This window comes from Entelurus aequoreus, linkage group LG22 (genome assembly GCF_033978785.1).
Source record: "Entelurus aequoreus isolate RoL-2023_Sb linkage group LG22, RoL_Eaeq_v1.1, whole genome shotgun sequence".
NCBI lineage: Eukaryota > Metazoa > Chordata > Actinopteri > Syngnathiformes > Syngnathidae > Entelurus > Entelurus aequoreus.
Genome location: NC_084752.1, coordinates 5,792,405 through 5,801,062, shown reverse-complemented (window position 1 = coordinate 5,801,062; position 8,658 = coordinate 5,792,405). Strand labels below are relative to the sequence as shown.

At 43.4% G+C, this 8,658-nt stretch overlaps 1 protein-coding gene across 1 annotated transcript in view; it reads right to left on the bottom strand.

Annotated features, from left to right (window-relative positions):
- Positions 1 to 4,467, bottom strand: part of hhip (hedgehog interacting protein) — a 106,580-nt gene extending 102,113 nt beyond the window's left edge. The window contains exon 1 of the mRNA XM_062032307.1: positions 4,438 to 4,467. The gene's annotated coding sequence lies outside the window, so the exon portion shown is untranslated. The remainder of the gene's footprint in view (positions 1 to 4,437) is intronic.
- Positions 4,468 to 8,658: the final 4,191 nt, after the last annotated feature.

Here is an 8,658-nt window from a genome sequence, read left to right as displayed (position 1 = left end):
TAAATATCGTGGAGAGTAGGAGTGATTCTTAGACTTAAGAACGTTGATAAAAAGCTTTTATTCTTAAGTTTGAGAGTAGGACTAAATTTCGCAAATTCTCAGGACTTAAGTGTAAAATGGCACTCTAAGAAGGTTGATAAGTACGGCCCCAGGTCTCCTTGACTGCTAACTAACTAGACAACATGCGAACTAAAATATGTGCGAATAGGAGATTCAGATTTTTTTTTTAAACTGAATCTACACAACAATTTCTGCTGCCTGGGTGGGGGGGCTGCCTTGACAGGATGATGGTGAGCTCGTACCCACAGGACATAAACCTGAGAGCTCAGCTCGCCCAACTTCCTTCTGTTGTTTGCCTCATAAGTCAGTCTCAGACACACAGTGGGACTGATGACAGAGCACCATTTGTCTTTTTCCTTTTACTCCCCCTCGCCATCCTTTTGCAAGCGCAACCACAACCTTGCAGCTCACGGATCAGAACTCTCCAAAAAAAACGAAGTGGCCGACACTTAGCCGGTCAGGTTGGATTCATGCGCCACACGGCAAAACATGACTTAGTCACTTAGTCAACATGTTTAGTCATTTGTCAATTAAAATAACGCTGCCATTCCTTTGTGCTGTAAAATGTTTTTTTGCACTTTAAAAAAGACTAGTGACATCATCCAAGTTATCGCCATTTTATGATTATAGTTTTTATGTTATTCATATTTTACTATTCAGAACCATCCCCCACCTTGTCAAAATCACCCCAAATTGTCCCAATCGTTTGAGGAGGTTTTGGCAAGCTGGTTATGAATAATAAAACCTTAATGACATAAAAACTGCACGTTAAGACAACATTTGCAGCACAAATACATGGGACAAGTTTGGGGAAGTTTAGACAAGATGGGGGGGTGCTGTATGACGTCACTAGTTACACAATTCTAAAGCGATTGCTCCTCCTTCCAATTGATAAGGATAACCGCCACCTTGCATAATAGACATAAATAGAACGAATTAAACATAAACCGTTAGTCAAAGCCCACGGTACACTTACTCACTCACAAAGGCCATGCCAGAGCAACATGGTTAAGCAATCTAATCAAAGCAATTGCTTCTCCCTCCAGTTGATACATAACCGCCACCTTGCATAATAGAAATAAATAGAAAGAATTAAGCATAAACCGTTAATCAAAGCCCACGGTACACTTGCTCACTCACAAAGCACACGCCAGAGCAACATGGTTAAGCAATCTAATCAAAGCAATTGCTTCTCCCTCCAGTTGAGAATTATATCCGCCACCTTGCACAGAAAGAAACAATAATCTAGCAACACTAAATTGGCCCCAGTGTGTGAATGTTGTCTATCTGTGTTGGCCCTGTGATGAGGTGGCGACTTGTGAAGCAATTGCTTCTCCCTCCAGTTGATAATGATAACCGCCACCTTGCATAATAGAAATAAATAGAAAGAATTAAACATAAACTGTTAGTCAAAGTCCACAGTACACTTACTCACTCACAAAGCACACGCCAGAGCAACATTGTTGAGCGATCCAATCAAAGCAATTGCTTCTCCCTCCAGTTGAGAATGATAACTGCCACCTTGCACAGAAAGAAACAATAATCTAGCAACACTAAATTGGCCCTAGTGTGTGAATGGTGTCTGTGTTGGCCCTGTGATGAGGTGGCGCCTTGCGAAGCAATTGCTTCTCACTCCAGTTGATATTGATAACCGCCACCTTGCATAATAGAAAGAAATAGAAAGAAATAAACATAGACCGTTAGTCAAAGCCCACGGTACACTTACTCACTCACAAAGCACACGCCAGAGCAACATGGTTGAGCGATCCAATTAAAGCGATTGCTCCTCCTTCTAATTGATAATGATAACCGCCACCTTGCATAAAAGGAATAAACAGAAATAAATAATCTGGCAACACTAAATTGGTCAATTGTGTGAATGTGAGTGTGAATGTTGTCTGTCTATCTGTGTTGGCCCTGCGATGAGGTGGTGACTTGTCCAGGGTGTACCCCGCCTTCTGCCCAAATGCAGCTGGGATAGGCTCCAGCACCCCCCGCCACCTTGAGAGGAACAAGCGGTAGAAAATGGATGGATGGATGATAGTCAAACGCCATGCCAGAGCAACATGGTTAAGCAATCTAATCAAAGCAATTGCTTCTCCCTCCAGTTGAGAATGATAACCGCCACCTTGCACAGAAAGAAACAAGAATCTAGCAACACTAAATTGGCCCCAGTGTGTGAATGTTGTCTATTTGTGTTGGCCCTGTGATGAGGTGGCGACTTGCGAAGCAATTGCTTCTCACTCCAGTTGAGAATGATAACTGCCACCTTGCACAGAAAGAAACAAGAATCTAGCAACACTAAATTGGCCCCAGTGTGTGAATGTTGTCTATTTGTGTTGGCCCTGTGATGAGGTGGCGACTTGCGAAGCAATTGCTTCTCACTCCAGTTGAGAATGATAACCGCCACCTTGCACAGAAAGAAACAACAATCTAGCAACACTAAATTGGCCCCAGTGTGTGAATGTTGTCTATTTGTGTTGGCCCTGTGATGAGGCGGCGACTTGTGAAGCAATTGCTTCTCACTCCAGTTGATATTGATAACTGCCACCTTGCACAGAAAGAAACAACAATCTAGCAACACTAAATTGGCCCCAGTGTGTGAATGTTGTCTATTTGTGTTGGCCCTGTGATGAGGTGGCGACTTGCGAAGCAATTGCTTCTCCCTCCAGTTGAGAATGATAACTGCCACCTTGCACAGAAAGAAACAACAATCTAGCAACACTAAATTGGCCCCGGTGTGTGAATGTTGTCTATTTGTGTTGGCCCTGTGATGAGGTGGCGACTTGTGAAGCAATTGCTTCTCCCTCCAGTTGAGAATGATAACCGCCACCTTGCACAGAAAGAAACAACAATCTAGCAACACTAAATTGGCCCCAGTGTGTGAATGTTGTCTATTTGTGTTGGCCCTGTGATGAGGTGGCGACTTGCGAAGCAATTGCTTCTCACTCCAGTTGAGAATGATAACCGCCACCTTGCACAGAAAGAAACAAGAATCTAGCAACACTAAATTGGCCCCAGTGTGTGAATGTTGTCTATTTGTGTTGGCCCTGTGATGAGGTGGCGACTTGTGAAGCAATTGCTTCTCCCTCCAGTTGATATTGATAACCGCCACCTTGCATAATAGAAATAAATAAAGAATTAAACATAAACCGTTAGTCAAAGCCCACGGTACACTTGCTCACTTACAAAGCACACGCCAGAGCAACATGGTTGAGCGATCTAATCAAAGCGATTGCTTCTCCCTCCAGTTGAGAATGATAACCGCCACCTTGCACAGAAAGAAACAATAATCTAGCAACACTAAATTGGCCCCAGTGTGTGAATGTGAGTGTGAATGTTGTCTGTGTTGGCCCTGTGATGAGGTGGCGACTTGTGAAGCAATTGCTTCTCCCTCCAGTTGATAATGATAACCGCCACCTTGCATAATAGAAATAAATAGAAAGAATTAAACATAAACCGTTAGTCAAAGCCCACGGTACACTTACTCACTCACAAAGCACACGCCAGAGCAACATGGTTGAGCGATCCAATCAAAGCAATTGCTTCTCCCTCCAGTTGAGAATGATAACTGCCACCTTGCACAGAAAGAAACAATAATCTAGCAACACTAAATTGGCCCTAGTGTGTGAATGTTGTCTGTGTTGGCCCTATGATGAGGTGGCGCCTTGCGAAGAAATTGCTTCTCACTCCAGTTGATATTGATAACCGCCACCTTGCATAATAGAAAGAAATAGAAATAAATAAACATACACCGTTAGTCAAAGCCCACGGTACACTTACTCACAAAGCACATGCCAGAGCAACATGGTTGAGCAATCCAATTAAAGCGATTGCTCCTCCTTCTAATTGATAATGATAAGCACCACCTTGCATAAAAGGAATAAACAGAAATAAATAATAATCTGGCAACACTAAATTGGCCCTAGTGTGTGGATGTGAATGTTGTCTGTGTTGGCCCTGTGATGAGGTGGCGCCTTGCGAAGCAATTGCTTCTCACTCCAGTTGATATTGATAACCGCCACCTTGCATAATAGAAATAAATAGAAAGAAATAAACATACACCGTTAATCAAAGCCCACGGTACACTTACTCACTCACAAAGCACACGCCAGAGCAACATGGTTGAGCGATCCAATCAAAGCAATTGCTCCTCCCACCAGTTAATTATGATAATAGTTTAGAGAAAGACTCAAAATAATCCATGAAGTCAAAGCACAGGCTCCACTTGCTCACTCACATGCAGCACGTGTTGTCCTGAAGTTGATACTCCATCCTGTGTGTTGCTGTAAAATCCCATTATAGCATTTTATGCAAAACTATGAACATGGCGTCATAAATCAATCATCCCGGGCGGTGTTGTTTTCCATCCCTCACCTTGCAGCATTGTGTTACCCCCGCACCTTGTTTAATGGCTCCGCGTTGGCAACGGCGCACCGCGAGGCATCCAGAGAGTCCATTAATAGTCCTGACAACAACTTAATGAGCCTCGGCCATCTGTTTATGAAGGCTTTAGGGTGGGTAGGAGCCAGTAGCCACTTCCAGCTGTGTCCACTGCACCCCATCTTGAGGAGTTGTATTTCTACGCGCCCGTCCTCCGCAGTGAGTCAGCGCCAAAGCCCGGGCCGCCTGCCCGATGTCAACAGCCACTAAATCACTTGAACCGTGGGACCACAGCAGCTCACCTTTATCTTCCTCCCCCCTGTGTACCACCCGGGAGTGTCCCTAGGTCTTGTTTGACTGCGTTGGCAGGACTAAGTCACGCCACCCAGAGCTGCCGTCACACGCCCGCAGCCATTGCGCAAGTTTATGGTCACGGTTTACTCACCGCCTGATGCATGTGCCGTAAGTACACAATAACACGGCGACACAGCTCCAGGGAGAGCACTGCTGGGAAGAGGGGAAAACGCCACTTGGGTGTCCGAGAAACATTTCCACTCGGCGGTACGGCTCAGCTCGGTCGGGTATGGCACGCTTCTGGTTGGTACGTCAGCAGGAAATAGCATGAACCTCGGTTTAAAGGCCTACTGAAATGAAATTTTCTTATTCAAACGGGGATAGCAGATCCATTCTATGTGTCATACTTGATCATTTCGCGATATTGCCATATTTTTGCTGAAAGGATTTAGTAGAGAACATTGACGATAAAGTTTGCAACTTTTGGTCGCTGATTAAAAAAAAGCCTTGCCTATACCGGAAGTAGCGTGACGTCACCGGAGGAAGGACTCCTCACATTTCCCCGTTGTTTACAATGGAGCGAGAGAGATTCGGACCGAGAAAGCGACGATTACCCCATTAATTTGAGCGAGGATGAAAGATTCGTGGATGAGGAACGTGAGAGTGAAGGACTAGCGTGCAGTGCAGGACGTATCTTTTTTCGCTCTGACCGTAATTTAGCTACAAGGGCTCATTGGATTCCATACTTTCTCCTTTTTCTATTGTGGGTCACGGATTTGTATTTCAAACCACCTCGGATACTATATCCTCTTGAAAATGAGAGTCGAGGACGCGAAATGGACATTCACAGTGACTTTTATCTCCACGACAATACATCAGCGAAACACTTTAGCTACGGAGCTAACGTGATAGCATCGTGCTCAAATGCAGATAGAAACAAAATAAATAAACCCCTGACTGGAAGGATAGACAGAAGATCAACAATACTATTAAACTCTGGACATGTAAATACACGGTTAATGCTTTCCAGCCTGTCGAAGCTTAACAATGCTGTTGCTAACAACGCCATTGAAGCTAACTTAGCAAGGGGACCTCACAGAGCTATGCTAAAAACAATAGCTCTGCACCTACGCCAGCTCTCATCTGCTCATCACGACCCGTGCTCACCTGCGATCCAGCGATCGACGGTACGACGAAGGACTTCACCCGATCACCGACGCGGTTGGCGGCCCGGAGACGGAGGAAGTCAAGGTGATGTTGTTCGGCTAGCGCGTCTGCTATCCTCAAAGTCCTCCTGGTTGTGTTGCTGTAGTCCGCCGCTAATACACCGATCCCACCTACAACTTTCTTCTTTGCAGTCTCCATTGTTCATTAAACAAATTGCAAAAGATTCACCAACACAGATGTCCAGAATACTGTGGAATTTTGGGATGAAAACAGAGCTTTTTTGTATTGGATTCAATGGGCTCCGAATACTTCCGTATCAACCGTTGACGTCACGCGCATACGTCATCATACATAGACGTTTTCAACCGGAAGTGTGGCAGGAAATTTAAAATTGCATTTTATAAGTTAACCCGGCCGTATTGGCATGTGTTGCAATGTTAAGATTTCATTATTGATATATAAACTATCAGACTGCGTGGTCACTAGTAGTGGCTTTCAGTAGGCCTGTAAGAAACAAACTTTCAATCAAAATATGCTTTGATGTACGAACATGTAGGGGTGTAACGGTACACAAAAATTTCGGTTCGGTACGTACCTCGGTTTAGAGGTCACGGTTCGGTTCATTTTCGGTACATTAAGAAAACAACAAAATATAAATTTTTTGGTTATTTATTTACCAAATTTGTAAACAATGGCTTCATCCTTTTAACATTGGGAACACTATAATTATTCTGCCCACGTTAATCAACATTAAACTGCCTCAAGTTGTTGCTCAGATTAAATAAAATGACAAAACTTTTCTTCTACATATAAAAAGTGCAACATTAAACAGTTTCAAGTCAACTCATCATGCTTAATTTATTACAGCATTTGGGAAGCCTGTAGTTGATTTTTATTATGTAAATGTTATATTTGTATCAACATGTGATAGCAGGGACCCTGCCATTCAAAACTAGGCTGCTTCATTACTAATGATTCATGTAACTATAGCTGAAAAAATAGTACAATAGCAATAGGAGAGACTATTCATCCCTGAACACCATGGAGTTCATGTAGGCTTAATGATGCACTTACATTATTATATCAACTATCAGAGACAGAAACTCTTCATTTAACATAATGTCCTTTTTTGCTGCTTCAACTCAGCTCAATCAACACAGAAAAAGGTAAAGTGAAATAACAGACAGACAGGGCTTTGCTGTCCGTAACACACACACACACACCGCAAAATGAGCTAACGTTACGCTAAAAGCGAATTAGCCTTCACCTCAAGCCAGGACTGCGAGCGAGCTGAGCTGCCGTTTATGTTTCTAGAAGGTCAACGGGCTCATAGTGATGTTACTAGTAGTTGACTGGGAGGTGTTTATCATCATTTGGGGAGAGTCCGCTGCCTGATGCTTACCTGCTAAACGCTAAGCACTGACTACATGCGCTCTGAATACGCACTGCTGATTGGCTGTTACCGCTCTGTTTGTAACCAATCAGATGGTTGTGTGGGTGGGACAATGCTGGGTGCTGCGTAGACAGAAACAGAGGCAGAAGGAAGCGGAGGAGGCTACTTAATATGTTCGTGTGGAAACTCGTTCGGTACACCTCCGACCCGAACCGAAACCCCCGTACCGAAACGGTTCAATACAAATACACGTACCTTTACACCCCTAACGAACATTATCTTACTGTACGATCCTTTCATCCACCCTTTGTGCGCCTAAAGTGCAGCCATTTTGTGCCCGGCAGCATATCCAATGTTGGCGGGCTGATCAATCTCTGGTGCTGTCGTTAGCTACTGTGCTAGGTAAATAAAAAAAGTTATTAAAGACATTTCAGAACCTCTAACATATATCAGCAACCCATCGTTTCAAACAAACAAATGCCCAGATAAAAGTTGCGGAGTCGCCGAAACCTGTCCGCTGTCTCTTCCGCTCCGTCTTTTTGTTGTGGTTGTTGTGTTATATTAACTTTATTGTGTTGTGGCTTTTCTCTGCTATCGTAGCTGTTCATTAAAATAGGGGTTGTAGCAAACAATTTTTTTTATATCAATTTATTTTGAAAATGTATTATTTCTAGGGGTGTAACGGTACGTGTATCTGTATTGAACCGTTTCGGTACGGGGGTTCTGGTTCGGTTCGGAGGTGTACCGAACGAGTTTCCACATGGACATATTAAGTAGCGTAACGCACGTTGTGTAAACAATGCACACCGAGGCACAACACACGGCATGCTAGGAGCTAACGGGCTAGGATAGACTGACCATACGTCCTCTTTTGCGGAGCTGTCAGGGCGGAGTTTCTTAAATGCCTCAAATGCCCAGCATTTTGAGTTAGGGTTGCGTGTATTTTCAATGTACGTTCAGGGTTAAGAAGGGGTTAAAAACAAAACAAATTGTGCGCGCAGCAGCATTGGTGAGGGAGGGGCAGAGACAGAGAGAGAGAGAGAGAGAGTTATGATAAACGCACATGCGTCGCCAGGCTCTGCTTTTTATCCATAGATTTATCAGATTTTATTTTTTATTATCTATAGCAGGGGTGTCAAAAGTGTGCCCCGGAGGCCATTTGCGGCCCACAGCTAATGTTTTAAAGGCCCACGGCACATTCTAAAAATACTATTAAAATAAACAAAAACATAACAAAAGTGAAATAAAAAAGCTTAAAGGTTAAATGTAATTTAAAAAAAGTTGCAATGTTGACAAATAAAACAAAGCTGTTTTTTTTTTCTTTTAAACTGTCATTGCTCAAAACATAATATTGAATCAAA